Source organism: Enhydra lutris, unplaced genomic scaffold, assembly GCF_002288905.1.
Source record: "Enhydra lutris kenyoni isolate GAN:26980312 unplaced genomic scaffold, ASM228890v2 scaffoldscaffold27, whole genome shotgun sequence".
Lineage (NCBI taxonomy): Eukaryota > Metazoa > Chordata > Mammalia > Carnivora > Mustelidae > Enhydra > Enhydra lutris.
The window spans coordinates 16,764,849-16,792,701 of record NW_019154111.1 but is presented as its reverse complement, the minus strand read 5'-3'; the positions used below and the strand labels follow the sequence as shown (position 1 = coordinate 16,792,701).

The 27,853-nt window shown below is 35.4% G+C and overlaps 1 long non-coding RNA gene across 4 annotated transcripts; it reads left to right on the top strand.

Moving 5' to 3' along the window:
• The first annotated feature begins 437 nt into the window (after positions 1–437).
• LOC111151967 lies at positions 438–22,064 on the top strand. 4 transcript variants are annotated; one of them, XR_002640893.1, is made up of 7 exons: positions 438–957; positions 4,574–4,830; positions 10,624–10,721; positions 11,545–11,668; positions 18,035–18,089; positions 20,194–20,345; positions 20,692–20,721. It is a non-coding gene; the product is annotated as an uncharacterized LOC111151967 (long non-coding RNA). The 4 variants fall into 4 exon arrangements; XR_002640894.1 differs by lacking the exons at positions 18,035–18,089; positions 20,692–20,721 and adding an exon at positions 22,036–22,064; XR_002640895.1 differs by lacking the exon at positions 18,035–18,089 and having other exon boundaries at positions 4,708–4,830.
• The last annotated feature ends 5,789 nt before the right edge of the window (positions 22,065–27,853 follow it).

Genomic DNA, 27,853 nt, shown 5'->3' with positions numbered 1-27,853 from the left:
GTTAAAACCATATATGAATGGAAACCATAAGAAAAGAATTAGGCACTAGGAAAAAATTCAGACTGATCTGAAAACTCATCACTTAAAACTTTAAAAAGTAAAAAATTTTAAGGATTCTTGAAATAAAAATGAACAATAAGCAGGTCAAACAGTAGATGAAATAAAGCTGAAGAGAAAATGTTGAAATGTTTGAATTTCTCAGAACAGCCCAGAGAGATACAAAGATTAAGCAAATGAAAGAGAGACTAAGACATGTAGAAGACAGAATAGAAAATCATATATATATATATATGTAAGAATGTATGTATATGTATCTCTCTGGGCTGTTCTGAGAAATTAAAAAAAAAAATATATATATACATATATATATATATATATATATATATATATATATAACTTAGAGAAGTAGAGTAAGAGAGGGGCAATATTTGAAATAATAATAAAAGTTTTTCCAGGTTGAGGAAAAATAAATAAGATTCCTTACAGTCCAGAGGCACAATGACTTCTAACCAGAATAAATACAAATAAAGTTATGCCAATAATATCCAACTGAAACTGCTGGACACCAGAGGCAACAAAAAAATAAAGACAATCAGGAGAAAGAAGATTACCAGGAAAGAAAAGGTGAGAGGGAGGAAGAGATTAACTACACAGAAATAGCATTTGGGCTGCAGCAGATATCTCAAAAACAGTAAGAAAGCTTAGAAAATAAAAATAAATAATAGTCTCACAATGCTTAGAGGAAATAACTACCAGTTTAGAGTTCTGTACCCCACTAAATAATTCTTCAGGAGTTGTGGGGGAGGGTGGAGATATTTTCAGATAGAGGACTTTTCATTTACTGGATTTTTGTTTTTAGTCACTAGAGACTCCATCATTTAAAGTACTGCTCAGTAATTGACTATCGGAAGAAGAAAATTGTACCCAGACGGTAGGAACAGAATTCATAAATGGATGGTAAGAATGGATATTGGTAAATATGAAGTAAACCTAAATGAAAATTGCTGTAAAAATAATGACTAATTGTGTGTGGTTTAAAAATAAGACGATGAAAATATTAAACGAAGTACAGGGGAGGAGTTAGAAGTTACTTATATCATGGGGTGAGGAGTATAAGGATATTGATTAATGTTAGACTTTGTTAGGTTACATATATTAGAAACCTAAGGGGAACCACTAAAATAACAGAAAAATAATGTATAACTTCCAATAGTTTAGAAGGAAAAAAATGGAATAAAGACGGTTTGTCAGTGCAACTGGAGGCAGTAGAGGGAAAAAAAGGACATAAAATACAAAGTAATTTGGCAGGAATAAAATACTAAGAAACATGATAAAGGAAAATGTAATAAACTCGACAGTTAAAAGGTGAAAATTTGATGACTGGATTCCAATTTTCCAGCTATATGCAATTTATTAGGGGGTGAGAGGCAAAGGGAGAGGAAGAGAGAATGTTAAACAAGCTCCACGCCCAGGATGGAGCCCGACACAGGGACGCCATCTCACAACCCTGAGATCATGACCTGAGCTGAAACCAAGAGTCGGATACTTAACCAACTGAGCCATCCAGGCATCCAGCTATATGCTATTTTAAAAGGCACATCTTAAACATAGTCACATGGTAAATTTGAAAAAGTGGAATAAAAATTATATACCTGACAAATATTAACCATAAGAAGCTGGTGTAGCTGTACAACTTCCAGGGAAAAGGGTTTAAGGCAGAAAACAGTAGTAAGGTTAAAGAGGGTCATTGTAAAATGATGACTTTAAAAAAAAACTTCACTAAGACGATGTGATAAGAAAAAAAGGTAGAAAAATCCATTTTCCTATTACTTATGCATGTATAATTCTCAAAAGGTTTAAAACTAGATTAGTCCTACTTGAACAAACTTCCTTTTATTTCTTGACACCTCTCCTTGAAAGCTTAGAACACATTTCTTTCACTAAGCCTTCCAGTATTGATTTTTTTCCAACTTTTTCTGTCTCCCCTTTTGCTCTTACATGGTGTATTGTAAATCGAGTTACATGGGAAACCTCACTGGAGCTTTGTCTTTTAGGTGTTCGTAAGTGCCATGTACCCTTACAACTATTATAAATAAATAATCATCATCATCTTGGGATAAAAATGAAACATAAAAGTGTCAACCTTTCAAACAAAAATGAGTTACCTTTCTCTCTTTATACCTTAGAGATGCATTCTTGTAAAATTCTAGACTCAAGTGTATTATTTAAGTTAAAAAAGAAAAAAAAGTGTTATATCAGTCTAGGGAGAATAAGCATCCTGTTTTGCCTGATTTTAGCACTGAAAATCCTGTATCCCAGGAAACTCTTTGGGCACCTGGAATACTTGGTTGCTCAATAATAACACTTTTAAGAAAGTCAAAGCACATACATCTTATACCTTTTATTGAAAATTCATCTAAATAAATGTTCAGGCAAAAAGACCAAGAGTTAATATCCATAATGGAGAAAAATATTAACAGTTTTCCTTAATCTGCGTCCTATATTGTTAAAAAAAAAAAAGTCCACATTTTTGTATCCTGTCTCTTTCTAACTTGATTAAATGTAAGGCATCTTATTAAGTGAAAAGTTTGCAAAGCAGTGGAAAATGACTTTTCCTTTAAACTAATGTCTGTTGTCAAGAAGTCTCTGGTATTCCTGGAATTTTTATTAAGCATGCTTGAGAAACTCACAATTATTTTCAAGCACCACAGCATCTAAAAGTTGAAGATGGTGAAGAGTAAGGCTAGAAACCAATTCTTAAAAAGAATACAACAGAAATGTTTCTTAGCCTTGAATTTGCCTATATTAAATAGCTTTTTTTTTTTTTTTTGCCAAGGAAGTGGATAAAATTGATCAGAATTATAGGCAAGGAGAAAACATATAGTTAGATTATGATATATCTCCTTAAGCAAATAATATAAACGTCTCTACTATCTGAATTATAAAAAACTATATTTATCACATCTGATAGCTTATGAAATTTTAATTTTCTCAGGTAGTCAGTATGGCTCTGGAAACCTAATAATATTTTCTCAAAACTGTTCATCTGCTCACAAAACTATATGCTAAGTGGTTGGGAATTCCAACAGAAATAATACATGACCCAATCTTTAGGGGACTCATATTTTATTAGATATCAAAAGTAAACAGATGTGTTTATTGAAATAGAATACAACTGTATATAGGAGGTGCCGTCATTATAACAAGAAAGAAATTACTAAGGTGTGTAGCAAAAAGTTTACAAGATATGATGCTTGAACTGGATCTTCATTTGTTCATTCATTTATGCATGCATGCATTTATCAAAGTTATTAAGCATCAATTTTGTGCCAGGCACTGTGCTCAGTGCTGGCTATCAATGTTTGTTTGTTTGTTTGTTTGTTTTTCTTCCAAGATTTTATTTAAATTCAAGTTAGTTAACATATAGTATAGTACTGGTTTCAGGAGTAGAATCTAGTGATTTTTTTTTTTTTAAGATTTTATTTATTTGAGAGAGGGAGAGCACAGAGGGGGAGTGAGAGGGAGAAGCAGACTTGATCCCAGAACCCTGAGATCATGACCTGAACCAAAGGCAGGTGTTTAACTGACTGAGCTGCCTTGGCGCCCTGAATTTAATAATTTATCACTCACATATAACAGCCAGTGCTCATCACAACATGTTCAGTCCTTAATGAGTTCTGGCTATAGTTGTAAACAAGAAGGAAATGCTCCTAATGTCACATAGCATACACTCCATTAGGAAAGAGAGACAATAAACATATTCACAAATAAATAAAATACATTAGTTTCAGATGGCAGCAAATGTTATCAAAGGAAAAAGCAGATGATACAAGAGAGACCACAGGAGGAAGCTGAGGAATGAATAGTTGTTCAGGCAGATGGGATGGGGGTAAACAAGGGCATTTCAAGGGACAGGTCCTTCTAAGCTGTCTGGCTCCTTTCTACAACATGAAGTTGGCATTTCACATAAGTGGTCACCAACATCCTTGCATTTTTCTTGGTGACTGTCTTAAAGAATAAATCCTAACATATCTACCACATTCTAGTTTGTCTTTAATCTTTCACTCTTTTGACCTCACATCTTTTTTCTCTCTCGCCAGACTGTTATTTAACATCATTTTCTTGTTTGCAAACTTTCCATGATTCTGATTCCTATTCTTTCCCTGGCATGGCCAGAGGTAAAGGGAGTTGGAGAACAAGAGATGAATACCAAGCCAGAAAGCCATTATCTTCTGTAACTTTCAGGGCAATACATGTAGGAGCAGGAAGAAGCAAATAAAATTAAGAATCGATCTCAGGGGAGTGGAGTAATGTAGAAAAAAGAAAGAGCAAGAGGAGAAGGTCCAGATATTTTGCAGGGATGAAAGAACTAAAATTCTACCTTATTAGATACAAATATGGGAGGGAGTCAGACCCAGTTGAAAGTCCAGGGTTTTTAGAAACCCGCCAGCTTTTTGGCACCAACGGATACTGTTACTGTTATGAACTTGGGGACCAATTCCTGGCTATATAATGAACTGTAGGACCGATGAGCCAAAGCAATTTTACCACTAGAAATGCTCTATCATTGTAGGTCTGTGCTTCCCTGCTAACCAGCCCTCTGTCCCTCAAGACATTTATGACCTGTTCCAACAACTGAAAAATGGGGAGTTAGAGTACACAGTATATGAAGGCTTATATTCCTCCTGACATAAATGTCTACTTTAGAATCAAGATCTGAAGAGAACGATCATCTTTACCTCTACTCTGCTTGCATCTTCCTTGGCCCTACATTGAGCAAATTCCATCGATAACAGTTGCTTTGACGGAAGACTGTAGCAGGTTATAATGGTAATTACACAATTATTATGTTTCAAGGTATTACTGTCTTAATAGTTATTAAAAATGGCCTTATAATCAGAAAAAAGCACAGCAACTTAAATAGAAATGCTAAATGATCCATGATCTCACTGATGCTTGTAATCCTTTTTTACTATTTTCACTATTAGTGTGAAAGTTTGTAAGTTAAAGTAGGTGAGAAATTCATTTGGAGATTGTCATTTCCTTTATATACTTTAAAAGAAAGCTGAAGGGTCTGTTTAAAATGAGATATCTTGGTTTGGCACCCAAATATGCCTTCTTTTCATTTAGTGTTACACTAATTAGTTCAGCACTATCATCCAACTGTCAGATCATATTTACTTCAGTTAATTTCATTTCCACCCAGTGCTTTTCCATAAAAGTGAACAAGAGCTTATTGTTTGTTTTCATCAATAATTTGTCATAGTGACTGCTCTGTATGCAGGTGTAATATCCCTTACCTTGGAAGATAAAAAAATTCTGTGTACATACACAGACATATAAATACCAGTTTGCTGATAAATTCTAGCAAAAAAAAAAAATTGTCCTTACTTTGCTAATGAAGTATTTCATAAAGGAGTTCATGACCTGAACCAAAGGCAGGTGTTCATAAAGGAGTTTTTGTTATGTAACTTTGTATGTGTCTTCAGGGTTATTTCATATTAATTTTCTAAGTGAAGGGAGGACAGTATAGGCACATGACATTTTTAAAATACAAACCTAAAATTATTTTTAATACAGGTTCACTGAGCATTTAACAGTGTAAAATTTGCCCTATCTGTGACATGACAATTTAGTAGCCAATTAAATTTGAAAGTTGGTCTTAGAAATGAAAGAAACAGGCGCAAAATAAACATTCTATACTGAGCAATTGTGAGTGGGATGTTTTTAAGGATGCAAAGTTATTTTTGTGAATGCAGTTTTACTTCCAAGTGCTGGCAGAATTATTTATGTATCTGTCTATGTGAAAAGCATTTCATATTTGAAAACATTATCAAAAATTTTCCCTATTTGGTACAGATTTGTTCCCAAATGTGTCCTAATTCTCTCAGTGCTTCTGGACAAAGACATTTGCCAAGAAGATAAGCAGACATGACTCCTAAGATGACTAACCTTCAGTCCGGAGAGGAATGAAGTTTGTTCATCTCCCAACCACTTTTTCTCTGTGTGGAGAATTCTTGGCTCTCCTTGGTAGACTCAAACATGCACTCAGGATTGGCTTAATGTAAGGGGAATGTGTAAATATCCATAGTCTGTGTGATTTCAAGGCATTACCCCTGGTTTAGGGTTAGTTTCAAAGAGTAGGAGAGCAATCCTTTGTGTCTCCCTGGGAATAAAGGTAAACTCCAGGACAATGGGATTGGCAGGACAGCGTCAGTCAGTTGGAGGTGAGGAGCACCAGGAAACCTTAGAGAGGGAGGCAGGTTGACCATAAAGGAGGAATTTCAGATTTGCTATAGATTTGTATTATTTTTAAAGATTTTGTTTATTTATTTGAGAGAGAGGGAATATGAGAGAGAAAGAGCATGAGAGGAGAGAGGTCAGTGGGAGAAGCAGACTCCCTGCTATGCAGGGAGCCTGATGTGGGACTCCATCCCGGAACTCCGGATCATGACCTGAGCCGAAGGCAGTCGCTTAACCAGCTGAGCCACCCAGGCGCCCGGATTTGCTATAGATTTGTATTTTTAAAATTAAAGTTTAACTTTTACAAAATTTGACAAGATTTCCTATATCTTAGTATTCATAGAGTAAAATTACATTCATAAGGTACACTTTAGATCTTAATGCCACCACAAGTATAGCAACTTGTCCTAAAATACAACTTTTGAAAGGTAAATTGCAAAGTTTTGGCTTTACCACATCCCATTCCAATATGCTGTCATTAGGGGAAATGGGGAAAAAATGTGATTGGTAGTTTGGCCAGGTAGGAAAGAGCACGTCTAAGGTGAACATTATTAAATATTTCTAATGTTCGTGGTTCGTGGCATAATTATTCATAAGAGTGAAAACAATGAACATAACCCAAAAGCCCAACTATGAAATATCTGTTGTAGATATCATGAGTATTAGACATTAAGAAATATGCATGTCTTTGGGAAATGTTCAAAATACATTAAATGAAAAAACTAAATTATAGAAGAGTAATCAATAGATAATGTCTTAAATACATTATGTAGGGGACATGCAGATACCCCCTTCAAGGACAGATTTCTTGCTCAGCCACAGGGGTGTGGTTGGCAGACAGCCTCCCCCTGACAGTTCCTTCTGGGTCAGTGTCAGCTTCAGATAGCTGCTTTGCCTAACCTCCCTCCCTTCCTTGGACAGCCCACACCGAGCACTTGATGCAGGTTGGGGTAGGATTTAACAATTTGGACCTGACATAAACCACTCTGAAAAGTTAAGACTTGCTCTAGAGCTCCTCTTGGTTGGCTGAGGTTTTTCAGACCTGACAAAGTTTGATTTCTTCCTCCACCCAAGCCTGTTGTAAATTTGTTTTTAAGCCTCTAAATTTTCAATAATTTGATAAAACAGCAATAAGAAACTAATTTATCACCAACATCTCATTTTGTATGATATCATTTTAGTGAAAAATATTTTTCAGGGGGAAAAAAGTCTTGGGACAATATATACTGAAAGGTAAATAATATTTATCAATGAGTAAGATTTTTCCTCATTTTGCTTATATTGTTTTTTAGATTTTCTATAATAAATACATGTTTCTTCTGTAATACATGAATTTTTAAAGGAGAAAAAGAATTGTCTTCATGACTTCAATCAAGATACTCAAAAGTAATAATGGAATATATGCACTCAACTTTTCTAAAGGAAAAGTGAGAAAAAAGTTGCCTATTATCCACAAAAAATTATTATTATTACTATTATTTTTTAAGGCAGGAATTTATTTTGCTCTTAAGTAATGGGTAGAACAAAAACAGTTCAAGGCTGGCAGGCCAGTTTCTCCAGCCTCAACATACAACCTCTGTAGCTCCCATAACACTGCTTAAGTACCCCCCAGAATCTCAGCCAGCAAGAGGAGTATACACCCAATCCCTTATTGAAGGGCCCAATCTGGAAGTTCCACTCCCATCCCACTGCCCAGTCATGGGACCACAATAAAACTATAAGGGAGGTGGGGAAGCCGAATCTTGGGCTGAGCAGCTAGGCATCCAGGTAAAACTCCAGAATCCAGAAGCTCTTCAGTAAAGGAAGAAGGGGAAACATACATGACAGCAGCAATCTTTGCCACATGTATTTGCGAATACATGGAAAAAACAGCCTGGAAGAGTAAATACACACTAATTATTGTCCTTATCTCTGGAATAGGAGCAAGAACAGCGAGGAGACAATAATTGCCTGAAATTGTTTAGATGGTGATAGTATATTCATGTATGAACTAGGAAGTTTTAAAATTTCACATAAAATCCTTTATTGTTGCTTTATTGTTACTCTTTCATAGTAATAGAGTAATCCTTTACAAACAGAACTGTGAAATCAGATCAACTCAACTGGATTAAATAAAAGCATAATACATGCAAAATTAAGTCATTAATAATAATAATAATTTAGTTTCATTTGATCATTCCTCTGTTTTGTTTGTTTGTTTGTTTGCATTGGTGGGGGCAGAGGAAGAAGGATAAGCAAACTCCACATCCGGCACAGGGCCCAACACAGGGATCTATCTCACAACTCTGGGATTATGACCTGAGCTAAAATCAAGAGTTAGAGGTTTAACCAAGTGAACCACCCAGGCATCCCTCATTCTTCTGTTATGGTGGTTATTCATATTGGGTTTTTGTTTTTAATTTTTTCTTCACCATTAACAATGTTATCATATATCCTTCTACCTAGATTTTTATCTACTAGCTCTTAAATGTTTTTAGGATAGATTCTCAAGAGATGAACTCCTGGGCAGAGAATTTATAAATTTTCATTTCTAATAGATGTTGTAAGATTGCTCTGCAAACATGCTACAATTTAAATTTTCACTAGCAACACATAGGTACTACCCATTCCCCAGAGCGCTCTTCTAGATTTTTATAAACTCAGACACAAATGACATTACTGGACTTAGGAAGCCGCAGAACTTGTAGTAAAGGTGACTTGAAACTTAACTCAAGGTTTTTGGCTGGGAAATGTTTATATATCTCTTATTTCTGATCGAGACTGTCCTGAGAGCAGGAGGTTGAGCTGTTGCTGTTGGCAACTACCTTGGGTCATACATGGCCCACCTTTCCAGTCTCATCTCCGGTTAGTTCCCTTAGCTCTGATCCAACCACACTGAAATGTATTCTCCTTGCCATCCTTTCTTTATTCAAAATTTGATTTTCTTCTGCCTGAAATGTTGCCTATTATCAATCTGTTTTCATATTATAAGATGATGGAATCGAAGAAGTTCAGAATTTGGTGGCGGGGGGGGTGGTAGGCAAGAGATGTATACTTTTTTTTTTTTTAAGATTTTATTTATTTATTTGACAGAGATCACAGGTAGGCAGAGAGGAAGGCAGAGAGAGAGAGGAGGAAGCAGGCTCCCCGCTGAGCAGAGAGCTTGACGCTGGGCTCAATCCCAGGACACTGGGATCATAACCTAAGCTGAAGGCAGAGGCTTTAACCACTGAGCCACCCAGGCGCCCCAAGAGTTGTATACTTTTACCTAACCCAGTATACATTGCTTTTCTCCTGAATTTGTCCTTTAACACCTAAACTTAAAACTGTGCTAGTAGGAAGCTTTCCCTCATTTCTTCAGCGGACGTCATTTTCACCTCTATTGGAATCTATAATGCATTTCTTGTACTTTTTTTTTTTTTTAAAGAAGTTTAGTACAGTAAGTACCTTAGAATTTAGATAATCTTCTTCTAAATTAAAACATCCCTGAAGGAATGAGTTGCCCTTACATATTTTTTGTAAACCCCTCTTGTTCCCCAAACAGTATCTTATAATGAATAGAGATGTAAATATTTATTGAATGAACTGTATATCTGTTTATAGTACAAGTGTGAGAGCATTTAAAGTTACCGCAAACAAAATAAAGAACAACAATAAAACCCCTAAATCCCACTAATATGAATTAGACAAAGACTTTGAGAAGAATCTGAGGCAGAGAAACCATACCTATAGAAGCAGGAATATATTTATCTGAAGTCATAAATTCTAATAATTTTGAATAGTCCTAAATTTTTGCTATCAAATGTGACCAGTCAGCATATACTACTTGTTATAGATTTAATTGCATTCTCTGAAAAGATATGTTGAAATTCTCATTTCTTCTATCTCAGAATGTGATTTATTTGAACAGAGGGTTTTGCAGAGGTAATTATTGAAGATGCAGTCATACTAGAGTAGGGTAGGCTCTTAATCCAGTACAGATAGTGTCCTTATAAGAAGAGAGAAGACATAGAGACAGACATACAGAGAGAACACCATATAAGGATAAAGCAGGCATCTTGGAGTGGGTACCTCAACAAACCAGGGTCACTGAGGATTGTCAGCAACCACCAAAAGCTAAGAGAGATCAGAGTGTCTCCCTCACAGTCCTCAATAGGAACCAAACTTTTCAATACCCTTGTTTTGGACTTCTAGCCTCCAGAACTGTGGGAGAGTAAATTTGTTTTTTGAAATCCTGTGGTAATTTGTTATGCAGCCCTGGAAAACTGATATGCCATTCTTCTCCCTGATCCTTTCTTCACAGTAAAAATGTAAATTCAATGATTTTGATAAGCTGATGGTCAACTGGTATTTGAGAAAAGTTAAGAAGGTAAAAACTGTTATTTGTGCTTACCTCTTCAGCCAGTGAGTAGAGAAGCCCTTTGAGGAACTGTAATGAATTCCTCATAGCACACAGACAGATGTGCTATGTCCCGGCAAGGGAAGTATCCAATGGCCAGGTAAGTAGATAAAAGAGACGAAGCAGAGCAGGAGGTCTAAGTTTCATGTATTAATCAACATCGGGGAGATCTGAAGAAATTGAAGCAGCAGGTAGGCGATGGGTTGGTTCTAACACTGATGGATCAGAAGTCTTCATCAATTGAAGGATCAAGGGCAGTGTAACTCGAGAACAGAGACACAAAGCCAAGGAATGAGAAAGGAAAGGAATAATTCTGAAGTTGAAGCTGTTTGTTTCCTCAAACTTCAACTTCCTTTGTTCTTGCCTCACAAAGACAAGTTTCAGTCTTAAGGCACTCTTTCTTCCCTGGATGCCTATGGAGGTCTTAACAATGTTAAAACAAATAGCTGAGTTGCACGATTGCTGGAACAGGGCAAACACATGATTTCCTGGTGGAGGTAGTTCTTATATTGATCACTTAAGCCAGTCTTTTCATAAAATATTAACATTACAAGGCTTAGTTAGAAGATGTTAACTGCTGAGAGCTCTGGTGAGGTCTGAGTTTATGTTGGACTGTAACTCCAACATAATATTTTTCTTTTAAATCAGTAAACACAAAGACACGTTTCCATTCTGCTAGAGAGGAAACTTCGGGATATTATTGTGGAACACCCTGCAGTTATTGCACAGTAAAGAAATATTCCTCATTTTAGTCTAGCATCTGAAATTTCACGTAGATATAAAAGTACATAAAGTATATAAAAATTTATATAAAAGTATAGATATAAAAGTATATAAAGCATATGAAATTTACATAAAATTTATACTAAAATTTTATATAAAAATTATTGTCAACATTTCATGCCTCCAAGTTTAACTTGCAGCCTTCAGAGTACAGTCAGTGTGATGTTTTGCCCGGAGACTGTTATTATCCCAAATGAGAAGGAGTGTGTGGTACTATTAGAAACGAATACGTCAAGCTATAGTCAAACACCAGGAGATAAATAGGTAAGTATGAGAATTTTTCAAAGATATGTCATTGCATTAGAATAATACTTGGGTGCTCAAATGGCAAAGGAGACCCTGGCAGAAGACCCCAGAGGATGCTTCCCCAATTTATATAAAATGGGAAATCAAGGTCTACAAAGACTTTTTGAGGTTTTGGGGTTTGTTTTTGTTTTGCACAGGATATTTAAATGAAATATTATCTGTCAATTAATTCACTTACAGTTGACCCTTGAATAACATGGGTACTAGTGGCACTGACGCCCCCCATGCAGTCAAAAATCCCCGTATAACTTGATTCCCCCCAAACTACTAATAGCCCACTGTCAACTGGAAGCCTTTTTAATAACATAGCCAATTACACATATTTTTAGAGTTATATGTATTACATACTATATTCTTATAATAAAATAAGCTAGAGAAAAGAAATGTTATTGAGAAAATACATTTACAGTATTGTACTGTATTTATATAAAAAAAGAAAACTTCCTATATGTGGACTTATGCAGTACAAACCTATCTCCTTCAAGAATCAAGTGTAGTAAGATTCCACAAAACCTTTCAAATATAAATGAGATACAAAGTGACTAATATAGTTCCTGTGCTCTAGGACTATATATAGGGAAGAGACAGATGTATAAAATTAACCATAATTTATGGCAGAATGTGATGAAATCAATTATAGAGTCAAATCAAAATCTGTATATACACAAGAGAGCATAATTCCCACCAGAAAATCAGAGACGTTTTCTTAGAAGATAAGGGGTTTGAGTATTTGAATAGAGTTTAAAAAGTTAGGCAAAGTTTCACCAGTCAGAGGCAGAGAAAAAGAGGAATTCAAAGGGATGAGTAGTGAAGGCCTGAAGACAGTAAATGTTGAGATCAGATAAGAAGTCTAGTGTGTCTGGAATGTAGGGAATGAGAACAGTCATGTGACATTGAGATCACAGAGTGCCTAAAATGCGAAAGTTAAATTAGTTGCATGATATTCCTTGAGAAATGGCAAGCCATAAACATATTTTAATGAGTGATAGAGTTGTTTTTTTTTTTAATCACCTTCCACTCAACATGTCAACTCTACAGCTCTTTCTTGATCTCATTACTCAGATGACAGATTGCAGGTTTTGTCTGTTTTCAGAGAATTACCCTTTTTTCCCTATTCCTGACAGCTTTTCTCTTTAGATTTTAACTTTTGACATTTGATACATAAGCCTCTGAACCACAGTGTTTGTGTTGAATTATTTGATCAGGCATAAACTTGTATTTGTAGATTATCAATATTTGTTTTAAATCTTGGTAATACCGAGCTGATCCTGTGACAAAATTTTGGCGTGAATGTTAACATTAGCTAAATGCTTCAAAGTCAGTCTGATTCACTTTACATTAACCTGATTTTTAGCATGCGATCCACAGAGATTACTCATCTAGCATCAAAATATGATGTAGAAATAAGATAACTGAATTGACATGTATTCCTTAGAGCAACTCTATCCACTATTTCTTTCTTCAAAAGAGTTTTGACAGCTTGTCAAACATTTTCTTACAAAGAGTCGTCATATGACTGCCTTCATCAAGCTACCTGTCGGTTCACACCCATTCAGGCTTAAAACAGAATCAGTGTATACCCATTTGCTTCTAGCGTTGTGAATAAGAATTGCTCAATTCAGCACATCCTGAGAGAGAACATGGTCCAATGGATTGAGCAACAAAAAGGAAGTTTAAAGTGTAGGCATCTATTTCTGGCAGTTTTTATTTTTATTTTTTTATTTATTTTTTACAGACTTGTCATATATTTGAGAGGATTTTACTTTACTTCTGCCTAAATTCTCTTGTCCAGCCCCTAAACTTCCTTTGTGCTGTTTGCCATCTGTCATCAAGAAGGTGATGCTGATGTACAAGATATGATCTATAGAAGAGAACATTATTTCTAAAAGTTTTTGGAAAGATATTTATTGAGAAATAAATTATTCTCCATTCTCTTCTCTAGTTATAAGTTCTTGCACCCTGATTCATTGTGCAGCTCCAAATTAAAAAGAGTGTTGGGGTGCTGGGTGGCTCAGTTGGTTAAGCATCTGTCTTCAGCTCAGGTCTTGATCCCACGGTCTTGGGATCAAGCCCCAAGGCAGGCTCCCTGCTCAGCAGGGAGTTTGCTTCTCACTCTCTTTCTGCCTCACCCCTTGCTACTGCTCTCTCTCTCAAGTAAATAAATAAAATCTTAAAAAAAAATAAAAATAAAATAGTTCTCATTCACTCTTGTTAAAATTCTTGTCACCTTTTGCCTTTGTTTTCAAGATGTCAGTTCTGTCAAAGTAAAATGTTCCATATTACATTTCTATTTCCTTAGGACAAAAATGAAATCTAAGCTATTTCTGAAGGAAAAAAAAATTGTTACACTGGATGCTTGTGTGCTTTTTGTCTCTCTTTCTTTCTCTGATTCTCTTTTTCATTCTTGAGAATCATTACAAAAATATGTGCTTTCATGAAATACCCCTACCCAATCTTGGGGCTTATATATTTTTTCAATATTAATTTTCGTGTCGATAAACTTATTTACCAGTTCAATTTTACTTTTTGAATATGTGTGAAAAATGGAAGATGCACCACTTTATCTCAGCACACCTTAATCCTTACTACCATGAAAGCAACTTCATTTAAGTTCTACATGCATCTCAACTTATTTTAAGAAACAAAATAGTGTATGATCTATCAATAAGGAAAATATTCAGTGTAAAATTATTTTTCAATTGCATGATGCCATACATGTTTTCATTATTGGCTATTATTTTAAATAATTCTGTTGCAAGTTTTCCCATGAAAGAAAGAAGTTTTAAAACTGGCTGCCAGGATTAATTTTTTATTATTTTTTAATTTAATTTTTTTAAGTCAGGAGTAATTTTAAAACCCAGAAGAAAAAATAAATAAGAAAATATGAAATGTCAACAAGAGTAAAGATGGTCAAAAGTGGCTTATTAGTCCTCTTTACTGAATGGTGAGTGATCAATGGAAATCCTTTGCAACCTTTGATGAAATTATGCATCAATTCCATCCTAACTTTTTTTAAAGTTTTTATTTATTTATTTGACAGAGCGAGACACAGTGAGAGAGGGAACACAAGCAGGGGGAGTGGGAGAGGGAGAAGCAGGGCTCCCATGGAGCAGGGAGCCCGATTTGGGGCTCAATCCCAGGATCCTGGGATCATGACCTGAGCCCAAGACAGACACTTAACTGAGCCACCCAGGTGCCCCCATCCTAGCCTTTTAAGAGAACTAGTGGCAATTACTTTATATTTCTGTGATAATCAAATTCATTCTTTCACTATACTATGCATAAGCATATTGAGTCCATTTATACCTAAAGTAATATAATTGACTTTTTTGGTTTGTTTTGTTTCAAGTTTTTATTTAAATTCTAGTTAGTTAACATAGAGTATAATGTTGGTTTCAGGAATAGAATTTGCTGATTCATCACTTACATATAACATCCAGTGCTCATCACAAGTGCCTTCCTTAATACCCACCACCCATTTAGACATCCCCAACCAAGCCTCAGTTTGTTCTCTGTGGTTAAGAGTCTCTTACAGTTTGCCTTCATCTCTGTTCTTTTGTTTTTTATCTTCCTTCCCCTATGTTCATCTGTTTTGATTCTTAAATTCCATACATGAGTGAAATCACATGGTATTTGCCTTTTTCTGACCGACTTATTTCGCTTAGCATATTATACTCTAGCTCTATCCATCATTGCAAATGGCATTGTTCCAAATTTAGTTATTGTTGATAATGCTGCTATAAACATCAGGGTGCATGTGTCCCTTTGAATCAGTATTTTTGTATCCTTTGGATAAAACTTAGTGGTAAAATTGCTGAGTCATAAGGCAGTTCTATTCCTAACTTTTTGAGGAACCTCCATACTGTTTTCCAGAGCGGCTGCACCAGTTTGCATTCCCACCAACAGTGTGAGAGGGTTCCCCTTTTCCACATCCTTGCCAAAATCTGTTCTCTCCTCTGCTTAGCCATTCTGACTGGTGTGAGGTGATAGCTCATCATGGTTTTGATTTGTACTTTCCTCTTGATAAGTGATGTTGAGCACTTTTTCATGTGCCTGTTGGCCATTTGTATGTCTTCTTTGGAAAAATATCTCTTCATGTCTTCTACCTATTTCTTAACTGGGCTATTTGTTTTTTTTTGGGACTTGAGTTTGGTAAGTTCTTTATGGATTTTTGATAGTAGCCCTTTATCAGATATGTCATTTGCAAATATCTTCTTCCATTCCATATGTTGCCTTTTAGTTTTGTTGATTGTTTCCTTTGCTGTGCAGAAGCTTTTTATTTTGGTGAGGTCCTAATAGTTCATTGTTTTTGTTTCCCTTTCCTCAGGACAGTTGTTTAGTAAAAAGTTGCTAAGGCTGATGTCAGAGAGGTTGCTGGCTATTTCTCCTTGAGTATTTTGGTGGTTTCTCACATTTAGATCTTTCATCCATTCTGATTTTATTTCTGTGTATGGTATAAAAAAGTGGTCATTTTTTTCTGTGTGTATCTGTTCAGTTTTCCCGTTAGTATTTGTAGAAGAGACTATTTTTTTTCCATTGGATATTTTTTCTTGCTTTGCTGAAGATTGGTTGACCACATAGTAGTGGGTCCATTTCTGGGTTTTCTATTCTGTTCCATCGATCTATGTGTCTCTTTTTATGTCAGTACTATACTGTCTCAATGACTACAGCTTTGTAATATAGCATGAAGTTGGAATTGTGATGCTTCCAGCTTTGCTTTTCTTTTTCAGGATTGCTTTAGTTATTTGGGGTCTTCTGTGGTTCCCTACAAATTTTAGGATTATTTGTTCTAGCTCTGTGAAAACTTGCAACAATCCTAGAATACAGTTGACTTGGATATCACTATTGAAAAATACTACCACTTCTGATAGATTTGACCAATCTTTCTGAATGTCAGTTTTAAAACTTAAAAAACAATTCAATTGGTATCTGGAAAGTAGGTTTCTGAAAAGTCTAGGCAGTTAGTTCTTCAGAAAATATTTAAGTCTCAGTAACAGGGAAGCTCTTGATTTTCTTTGGATTTGAAGCAACTATTGTAAAATAAATGGATTGTTCGCAAGATTTTTGAGCATTTCTTTTTCTGTATTTTCTTATATTGTATCATGCTTGCCTGAAAACTTGATAACTTGTTCAGATTGCAGAACTCATTGCTATTCTCTTTCAGGGATGGAAATGCATTTCTCTCAGTAAGTAAAATAGTCTATAGCAAAAAGATTTGTCCCCTTTGAATATGATTCACTATCATCCTCTCTCCAAAATCTATGAAAATTCAAATTGAAAGATATTATTCTTTTGAGCGATGACATAATTCATACTCATAATTACATATATTACATTTGAAACCTGCTTATTTTTCTGCATCCTAGAATGAAAATAATTTGGTTGGTGCGATCCTTTGTGATCTCTAATACTATTCATTTAAGCTGGTCTTTAGTTATAAAATTTCTCTATGCTTCCTTTTTTCTAAAGTTCCAAATAACCAAAAGTTTTCAGGGAATAGGAAGATGCCATTACATATAGGTAGATAGCATATCACAAAGACCAAATAACAATACAAAGAAACTTAGATTACTGATTTTCCTCTCAAGTAAGTATTCACCTAATTTTATTTGAAAACTTTAATTTAGCAATGCTGCATACACATCAGACACTCAATTAAACCTTGTTCAATAAATGAATGAACTCCAGATAAAACTTGCGTTTAATTTTTTTAGTTTAGTTTATTTAATGTGATATTAATGTATTTTACTATATCATTTTAATATGTCCAGATAATTTTATTACTTTGTCAAGGAGAATTTTTTCATAATCAATTTATTTTATAGTGCACAGATTATGAAGTAACCATACTTGAAAGATCTTACATAAATAGCAATGAATATTAAAAAAACAACTCATCACTTTCCACAAAACATGTTTTAAACTAGTTCAAATTGTTTCCTTAAAATTTTAATATTTCTTTAAGTTACTAACTCAAAACTTTTTTTGGTACCTAAAGACTAAATTAGGCAATATTTCTGGTATCTCTAAGGCTCATAATAATAAAAGTTTATGATACTAATACTATAGAATAATGTTATATTTAGGAAGGAACCCTTATATTTAGCTTGTATTAAAAGAGAAAGGTAACATACATCTAGGGGATCTATCAATTATTTTCTATTCATAGATAAAGTGTGTTGCAAAATATTATTCAATATTACATCTACTTAAATATCATTTTGTTTCAGTGATATTGTTATACATAGCCTTTATGTCAATACTGTTATATTATGTATTCCTATTAATGTTCCTATTAATTAATTTTAACATTTAAAATTTCAGAACGAACATACTTTTCTCCAGAAAAAAGGTTACCAGATTACTTACTTCATTGAACGTAATTATTTTATACTTTAAGAAAGCATAATTATTTTATGGTTTAATATGATCTTAAAGATAATACAGCTCAACTCCTGTTGTCTCGTTTCCCTTTCTTGTACTCACATTATACATGGATATTGAGGATGGATGAAATTATGTGTGTTAAAGGTCATGCTATTATTATTGACAAGGAGACAACCAAAATATCTGACCTGCAATTTGTGTGTTTTTGCCCACTACACCATTCTATTTCTTCCCAAATTTGGGGTTTTTAAATGGCAATGACTTATGGTGAATCCAAGTCTTCTAAGCCAAATTTTCCATTAGTTCCTTTTAATCTGTGCATGAGTAATATGACTAGCAAATCTGGTTGAGATAAGGGGCATTCACAAAGTTCAAGGGACATGTTCAAGACTGTGCATATACTTAGCATAAGAGCCAGGATCATAAATCAAACATAAGACTCTATAGTCAGTACATCTTTCACTATATCTCACAGCTTTTGGTCTAAACGTGCATTCAAGCCAGAGCATATTACCATGCTGGGGGAAAGGCGAGGGTAGTTATGGCCAAAATATGTAAATGAGCACCTGCTGAAGACCACCAGAGCCATCTGCTGCTTGGATTCTCATACTCACTTGCCAACCTCTTAATGCTAGCTTTTTCTCTCAGTTTTTCAGAATATGAAGAGAGGGCCACATTCTGTACAGATTTTAAGGCATTAACAATCATTGAGATTACCTCATAATGAGCTTGTTGAAGAAGGATCCGCTTGATTTAGTGTAGTAGGGTCGGTCCCAAACTGCTTGAAGACTCTGTGGGTCATTCTTAGAATGCAGCTTACAAGAATACTTAAAGTTGGCCTTATGGATTCTCAGTCATTCATTCCAGTATTCATTTCAGCATTGGCCATAATTCTTGATTTATGATTCTAGGAAACTTTACAATCTAAATTTTCAATTCAAATCAGTGTACTCAATAAATACTTCTCCTAGTCTTATCAGCATCTGTGAAAAAGTCCTTTAGAAGATCATTCACTTGATATTAACATTATAAAAATAAAGCAGAGTCAGATGGAAAATTGGAAATACACAGAAAAGAAAAAAACACAGAAAAAAGAATAAAAGACACAAGTAATAACAGTCATGACTGTTCAGTTTAGGTATATATTTTTCATTATGAGTGTATTTATAATTTATATGTAAATTTTAAAATATAAGTAATATCACATCAATGTTATTTACATATATTCAAAACATAGTTAGTTACATCATCTCTGGTGTACGAATTTTACCATTTAGCAATATGCCATTAAAAATGTATCCTTCCATCCAGTATTATTCTTCAACATTGTTTAAAACAGTTTCATAGTGTTTTGTGATACATAGTGAATCATGATTGATTTAAACATTGCCTTTTTTTTTTAAACATTGCCCTTTTAAGACTTAGGTTGCTAACAGTATCTTTGTTCATATTAACTTCTGTGAAAATCATTGCATATATATCTAATAATTTCTGTAGGAAAATCTTTAGGAATCTTTAGAAAAAAGTGGATATTGCTATGTCAAAGAGTATGAAATTTACTCCTAACAGATAAAGACTTTTTATGGTGAGACTTTTGAGATGACTTCATTATCCTTCTTTTTTTTTTTTTAAGATTTTATTTTTTTATTGAGAGCAAGCATGAGTGAGAGAGAACAGATGCAGAGTGGCAGAGGGAGAGGGAGAAGCACACTTCCTGTTGGCTGAGCAGAGAGCCCAACAGGGGCCTCATAATCATGACCTGAGCTGAAGGCAGGTGCTGAACCAACATAGCCACCCAGGCACCCCTCACCTGCTCACCAGAGCTTCCACTCTTAAACATTTACTGTGTGCTGAGTTCGCATTACATGGACTTTCTTTTTTATCTTATACAACAAAATCCTTGCTGTTTACTATTATTATGCACAATTTACCAATTGGGTAGAATATAACTCAAATTTTAATTTATTATGTTTTAACCTGCTTGATCATGTCAGAAGTATGTATCCTTATGTTTTACATAGCTGGCTTTATGTGCCTTTACTTACTACTGTTAATATTACCATGTGGTTCAAAGATCTTTTATTTTTCTAATGTAGAAAGGAGCAAGTTAGAAAACCACCCTGTTAACTCCCTCATGCACTTGTGACAAAGACCTTCCTTCAATCAAATCGTGGATACAACTGCTTCCTACCATTCTTTTCATCATTCTCTCGGGCCATTATTTGCAAGTCAAGTGGGTAATTCATAGGTGTGTGCTCATTAAGAACCACTGCATGGAGTCATTCTCTCTTTGAATTAGACACCAACAAACAGAACTGACTTCTAAAATAATTGATGAGAATTAATTTTACTACCAAATAGAGATACTATAGAGGAGAATTTGGAGAATGATTAAGAAGTGCCTATAATGAAAATCGTCATACTACATATTACATTACATGTAATGTTATACATCCCATATTCAAGACTATGTTAACAACAAACTTTTTGGTAATGAATTATAATAGCTTAACTGGTAATTCTTTTTTGACTTCTGAAAATATGGTATTTCTTTTTTTTTTTTTTTTTTAATATTGTATTTATTTATTTGACAGAGAGACACAGCGAGAGAGGGAACACAAGCAGGGAGAGTGAGAGAGGGAGAAGCAGGCTTCCCACCAAGCCGGGAGCCCGATGCGGGGCTCGATCCCAGAATCCCGGGATCATGACCTGAGCCGAAGGCAGACGCCTAACGACTGAGCCATCCAGGTGCCCCTGAAAATATGGTATTTCAATATTAAATCATTTTATGCAAATCATTTCATTCTATTTACTTTTTATACTTCTAGTTAGGTATTTAATTCTCCTGTGTTGGTATGTCAGGTTACATGTCTATGCTTGTCAATGGGTAATAATAAACATTTATTAGTGACTTACTTACCAATAATAATGTTTTAACCAGAATAACTCAATATGTTGTTCTTTCTATACAAGGATCAATAAAATTGTAAAATAGATGCAATAAACCAGATTCTTAAATATATACTAAATTAAGAAAAATAGTTAAGTGAATTTAACATTCTCAAGAGTATTATTTGCTTATAATTTCAAAAAATTACCACTTTTTTACTGTAATTTGAAAGACAGCTAAATAAAATTTTAGTCACCTCTCTTGAGAATTCATTTTTAATTATCATGCTTCTCTAATTAAAAATAAAAAAAGCTTTGGAGCTCTTAGACCCATAGTTATATTTTGTGGTTTACAATGTTATTTCACTACAAAGAACACTTTTCGGGGCGCCTGGGTGGCTCAGTGCGTTAAAGCCTCTGCCCTCGCTCAGGTCATGATCCCAGGGTCCTGGAATCGAGCCCTGTATTGGGCTCTCTGCTCAGCGGGGAGCCTGCTTCCCTTCCTCTCTCTGCCTGCCTCTCTGCTTACCTGTGATCTCTGTCTGTCAAATAAATAAATAAAATCTTAAAAAAAAAGAATACTTTTCAAGTTATTTTCAATACTTTCAATACTCTAAGCTTTTAATAAGAGTAGTTTTTAGTTTGATTATCTAGATTTGTTAACCAACTGTCTCTGAAAATGTAACAAAAAGCTTCCATGAGCTTGGAGAGGAAGAACATGCTGGCCAAGCAATTTATCACTTAGTCTCACAAGCCAAAAACACTTTGGCCTCCGTTAAAGCACTTTTGAGAGCTACAGTAGTTCCCCCTTATCCTCAGGGCATCCATTTTACACCCCCAATGGATGCCTGAAACTGCAGATCACACCAAACCCTATATATACTATGTTTTTTCCTATCCATGATAAAGTTTCATTTGTAAATTAAGCATAGTAAGATATTAACAATAATAATAATATAGAACAATTATAACAATATAATAAGAGTTATATGAATGTGGTCTCTCTCTCAAAATATCTTTTTTTAAAAGATTTTGTTTATTCACTTTAGAGATATAAAGACAGCACAAGCAAGGGGAGGAGCAGAGGCAGAGTAACAAGCAGACTCTGGGCTGAGCAGAGCGCCCCACATGGTTCTCCATCCCACAACCCTGAGATCATGACCTGAGCTGAAATCAAGAGTCAGAAGCTTAACCTACTGAGCCACCCAGGTATTCCTCTCAAAATACCATATTGTTCTGTACTCATCTTTCTTCTTATAATGTGAGATGATAAAGTGCCTACATCATGATAAGAAATGAGGTCAATGACATAGGCATCATGACATAACGTTAGGCTACTACTCACCTTCTGCCCACTTGTCAGAAGGAGGATCATCTTGACTGTAGGTAACTGAACCCACAGAAAGTGAAAATGTGGAGTAGGGGGGAACTCCTGTACATTGAAAACAACCAGTTTGTTAGTGTCATGGGTGTAGAAATTCCATCTTTTTTTTTTTTTTGAAGATTTTACTTATTTATTTGATACAGAGAGAATGAGATCACAAGTAGGCAGAGCAGCAGGCAGAGAGAGGGGGGGAAGCAGGCTCCCCACTGAGCAGAGAGCCCAGTGCAGGGCTTGATCCCAGGACCCCGAGATCATGACCTGAGCCAAAGGCAGAAGCCCAACCCACTGAGCCACCCAGGTGCCCCTAGAAATTCCATCTTTTAATTATGAAGTTTAATTTTGGTTTTCCCAAGAATTTAGCAAAATTTCCAGTTTGATCAGCTACCTTTTTATTGTGGAGTGACTTAATCTCCCCTTCTCTCTTTGAAATTTTCCTGCTAAGAATTAGCATGTACCAACAAACATGATGGCCTCATTTCTTTCCCTAAGCCAGTTTTTCATTAGCTTTGTAGAAATCCAAACAAATTTTATTTTTACCTTTTATTATATGTGCCATTCATACATTTTTAGTTTAGTACTGAAAACCCAGGGGTACCACTTTATTTTCCACATTACTGATTTTTTATTGTACCTAATTCATCCGCAGATTTTGGACCATGCAAAATGGCTTATCGGAGTTGAGATCAGCATGCATTCTACTGAAGCTTACTGGGTTTGAAGCATCAGCTATCCAAGATCTCTCTCATGGAACATCAGCTGTGGGCCCTATATTTTCATTTTCCCAACAGTTGATGTAGTCATGGGGAATCACAGATAACTAAGCTGGAAGAGATTTTTAAAAATCATTTGGTTCCAACCATTTGTGCTATATTCCAATGTAACTCTTCCCAATTGCCATTAAACCACACTTCTAAATTCTCCTGTTTTGTTGATCTTTCCAGTGAAATAGTCTTGCATGTTGCCAACCTATTGGTAATTTTCATCTTTATCCTACTCCATTTCTCAGCAGCATTAGACAATAAACCATGATAGCTTTCTTGAACCACTCTCTTGACTTTGTTGCCATGACACTTTTCAGTGGCTGCTGCTTCTCATCTTACTTTTCTGGTTCCTTCTTTGACACCTGATTTCTAAACATCCTCTGTGCCCCAGGGATCAGACTTAAGCCCTTTTCTCTTTTTTCCATAGATAATTTCATCTTGTCCTGTGCTCTAAATACCATTTAGATTCTGTTGACTCTCAAATTTATATCTTTAGCGCTGAATATCCAGGAACTCCAGATCATGTGGTATGTCCATTTCCATCAATCAATCTAGATAGCTAATAGGCATCTGAAATTTTACATGTACAAAGAAACCAATTGGTTCCCACAATCCTTTCCCTTGCACTGTGAACTTACGCAGGCCACACAGACAGTGGCAACCTCGGAATTCTTTATTTTCCCTTAAATCCCATGTGAAAATGCATCAGCCAAACATGTTAACATTATTAGCAAAACTAATATTGTAGTGGATTTATTATGTGTAAATTACCCCCTAAGTATATCTCCAAAGAAAAGCCACATGACCCTCTTTCTCTAGGCCATGAGAAATAAATGGTGGGTGGCATGCCAACATCTTTCAGAAATGAATTGTGGAGAATTGTTTTCTCTAATGTAGAGATACTCATGGTCTTACTTGCTGATAGAAATGAAAATATCAACCAAAAAATATCAAAGCTACTATAGATTCACTAAGGACACAGAAGTTCAGCAAAAAATCAACAAAATGGGTTTTTGTCATGAGAGACACTACAGATGAAAAGGACTCCCTGACTACTTTTTTTTTTTTAAGACTGATTGATTGATTGATTTGACAGAGACAGAGAGAGAGCATGCAGGAGGAGGCAGAGGGAGAAGCTGACTCCCTGCTGAGCAGGGAGCCTGATGTGGGGCTCCATCCCAGGACCCTGGGATCATGACCAGAGCCAGAGGCAAATGCTTAAGGGACTGAACCACCCAGGCATCTCAACAACTCCCTGATTTCTATGAGAATCTTCACACCCCAAGGTTGTAGAGAATAAGGAAAAATAAACTAACAGAAACAAACTGAGTATGGGTTGCTCAATAAAAAGAAGCATTGATGTGGATTATCTAATTTAGGAACTTGGTGGTAGCTAATGATGGGTTTATGACTGAAATAAACGGGCAGCTCCTTGAATAAGGGAAATGCTGCGACAATAATAAGTATGTCCTATGAATTTCCATCCTAGTCTTCTGTATAGGGACCTGTGGTCATTTCCACAGAAACTCTATGATGGGAAAGAAAAATACTAAAAATTCTTGGTGACTTTGGACCCTGGATTTCACCTTGAATGAGCAGAAATGCCACAAAGGTGCTCTTTTAGAACAGGAGATTGTAGAGATAAGGTAATAAAGTGAGTGCTGATCTTAGTTCAAATATATATTAAACCTAGTATTCATTCCTGTGCTATACTAAATGTTTCAATTTGAGTCCCAAGGGCAAACAGCACACTCAAATTAGTATAATTCTAGTTTTTATTTATTTGTTTTTAAACAAAGGGGCTAATTTCAAAGGCATACAAAGGTTGGAGAGGAACACAAAGTGAGGGAAACATGGGCTAACAACAGTGCAGTTTTTACCATCCCTAGGCCCAAAGGGATACGGGGAAGGAGGGATTCCCAGAAACTGAAGGTAAGATGGAAGTTTAGACAAGAAAGCTTTGAGAACAGCAACTTTCTATCAAGGGGTATAGCTAGCATGATTCGAACTCACAGAGGGGGAACCAGAAAAAGAAATACTCTGACTTTACGCCTTTGCAAAGAATCATTAGCTAAAACCAACCAGACATCAGAAGACTCAAAATTTCATGATGTGATTCATACAGGTCAGCCTCCTGGGAAGAGATCAGGATAGAAAAGGATGGAAAGTGAATCTGAAGGGGCAATATCAGGCACAGTCCAAAACTGACAGATTCCTCACGTTGGTCCCCTGACTCAAAAAGAAAGGGAAAATGTGAAGCAAGGGAAGATTCTAGAGCTTTTTTTCTTCACAAAAACAATATATCAAAGGTAATATTCGTACTTTAAAGTTGTAGTTTTGGTGATTCTTATCACATTCTTATTTAACCATCTGGCTTGGCAGGGGCAGAAGTTAGATGCATTTTGGAGAATATTAATAGATTACCATAAGGTAGTCAACTGTTGGTCCAATTATGCTTTTCTCACTGAAGATTTTATTTCCACCTCTGGTGAATGGTAAGCAGATATTAACCTTAAAAATGATGTTTTGTCTTGCCCAACATAGTTGAAAACTCCAGAAATTTGATTACACTGAGCAGGGATAGTAATACAAATTCATAGTATTGTCTCAAGGATTTATGCCAAATAGAGCCACAGCCTGCAGGATCTTGATTATCTTATCATGCTATAGGTTATCACTCACCTACTGATGACATTAAGCTGACAAGACTTAGAAAGCCAGAGTTTGTTTGTGCCTCCAAAGCCCACATAGGACAAGTATGTACCCAATGAAGGGTGGGAAATTCAAGGAAATACAAACTCCTGAAACCTCGCTGAAGCTTTTGGAGGATCAATGAGTAGAGTAGCTGTCAACACCAAGGGACAAGTTGCTTCATCATAGATCACTTACTTTAAGAAAGACACACAATGCTTATTAGACTACTTGCTATTTTGATGATGGAGTATAGCTTTGTGTAATTCAAAAAGGCAAAAATTCAGTATATAAATATAAAAGTGTGCATTTATCAATATTTTGAGGTAGAACGAAGGCTTTCTTTGTGCAAAAAAAATGGGCTTTGTTTTTCTTTGCTTAGATTATCATTTTCTTTTTTATAACCATATTTAAGCTTTTCTAAACTGGGTGAGAACTTAGAAACACTTGCAAAACAATTTAAGTGCAGAGATCTTTACAGACATAGATTTCCCCCAGTTTTTATTGTCTCATACCTAATTGATCATAATTTTAAAGAATTTAATTTTATTAAGTATTTCCATACATTTAACTTAGTTTTTTTCTTTTAAAGATTTTATTTACTTATTTGACACAGAGAGATAGCAAGAGAGGGACTACAAGTTGTGGGGGGTGTGATGTGAGAGGGAGAAGTAGTCTTCCCATTGAGCAGAAAGCCTGATGCAGGGCTGGATCCCAGGACCCTAAGATCATGACCTGAGCTGAAGACAGATGCTTAAGGTGCCCCCATTTAACTTAGTTTTTCAAGGATCAACTTTCTTTTCACATTCATATTTCACTTAGTTTATATAATAATTAACAAGCAATTTTCGATAGAAGCACTATATACACAAATAGGTATCAGAATAAGTACAATGGAATTTCGGCAAGCATATAACAACTCAATTAGTAGACATAAAAGTGCATATATAAAAGCATTTGTTAATTTTGCAAATAGGTAGAAGTTAAGTGGAGATAGGTTAACCAAGACCAAGATAATGGGAGTGTGTAAGCAGCTTTACTGCTTAACCCTTATGGTCCAATAGATTCAATGGTGCTGAAATTGTTTGTGGCAGATTGGAATACTCTATGGCTCTTAAAGAACCTCATATTTTAGTGGTCCAACCAACTACCTAGTGGCAGGCTAATTACATTGAGCAGCTTCTCTCATTCTCATGAGAATAGATATTTATTTTGGAATTAAAAAAACACCCAAAACAGACTTACTAATACCATTGTGCATATGGGGAAAACATTAAGTGTTGACCTAGGATATTTAATATAAAATAAGATATTGACACACAGTAGGAACAGAGAGGAGTATGAACAAAACCCAACTGGTTCCCTGGGGAACCTCATGGTATTTGACCCAGTGATAGATGTAAGAATAGATAAGATGGTTAGGAGAGTGTAAACCTATATTGGATGTATAAAGGTTTTACTTACTCTTTAACTTTGGTGGAAGCTAAAGTGGAGTATATAACCCTACCCCTCACTTTTTGGCAGCTAAACATAGACCAGATCTAGTTCAGCTGTAGAGATGCTTTAGTTTCAGATATTTAACTTTGATACTGCTGGGGAGGAAAAATTTTCTTGTACCCTTCAAAGATTCTTCCAGCTGGTTTGAGGATTAATTTGACAGGAGAAGAAAAACAGGAGAAAATAAAATTTAATTTTCTATATACAGGAACCCCGTATACATGAGAGATTCAAAGACTGAAAGGTAAAATGAGGCATATGTGCCATCCTGAGTTAAGGAATGTCATAGGGCCCTGGGGATTCAAAGGGGAGGAGGGCAATTCACAGGGCACTGTGAATTCACAGGGCATTGAAGAACAAATAATTTGGTAATTAGCTGTTTGCTCAGCCATACATATGGGCCACTCAGTTAAAATATATCTCTAGTAATAATTTATTCTGGGAAAGACACTCAGTTTAGATTTTTCTATATAGTTAAGAGAGGGGCAAAAGTTTCTCTCAAGCTTACAGGGTCTCAGTTGCCTTCAGCTCAAT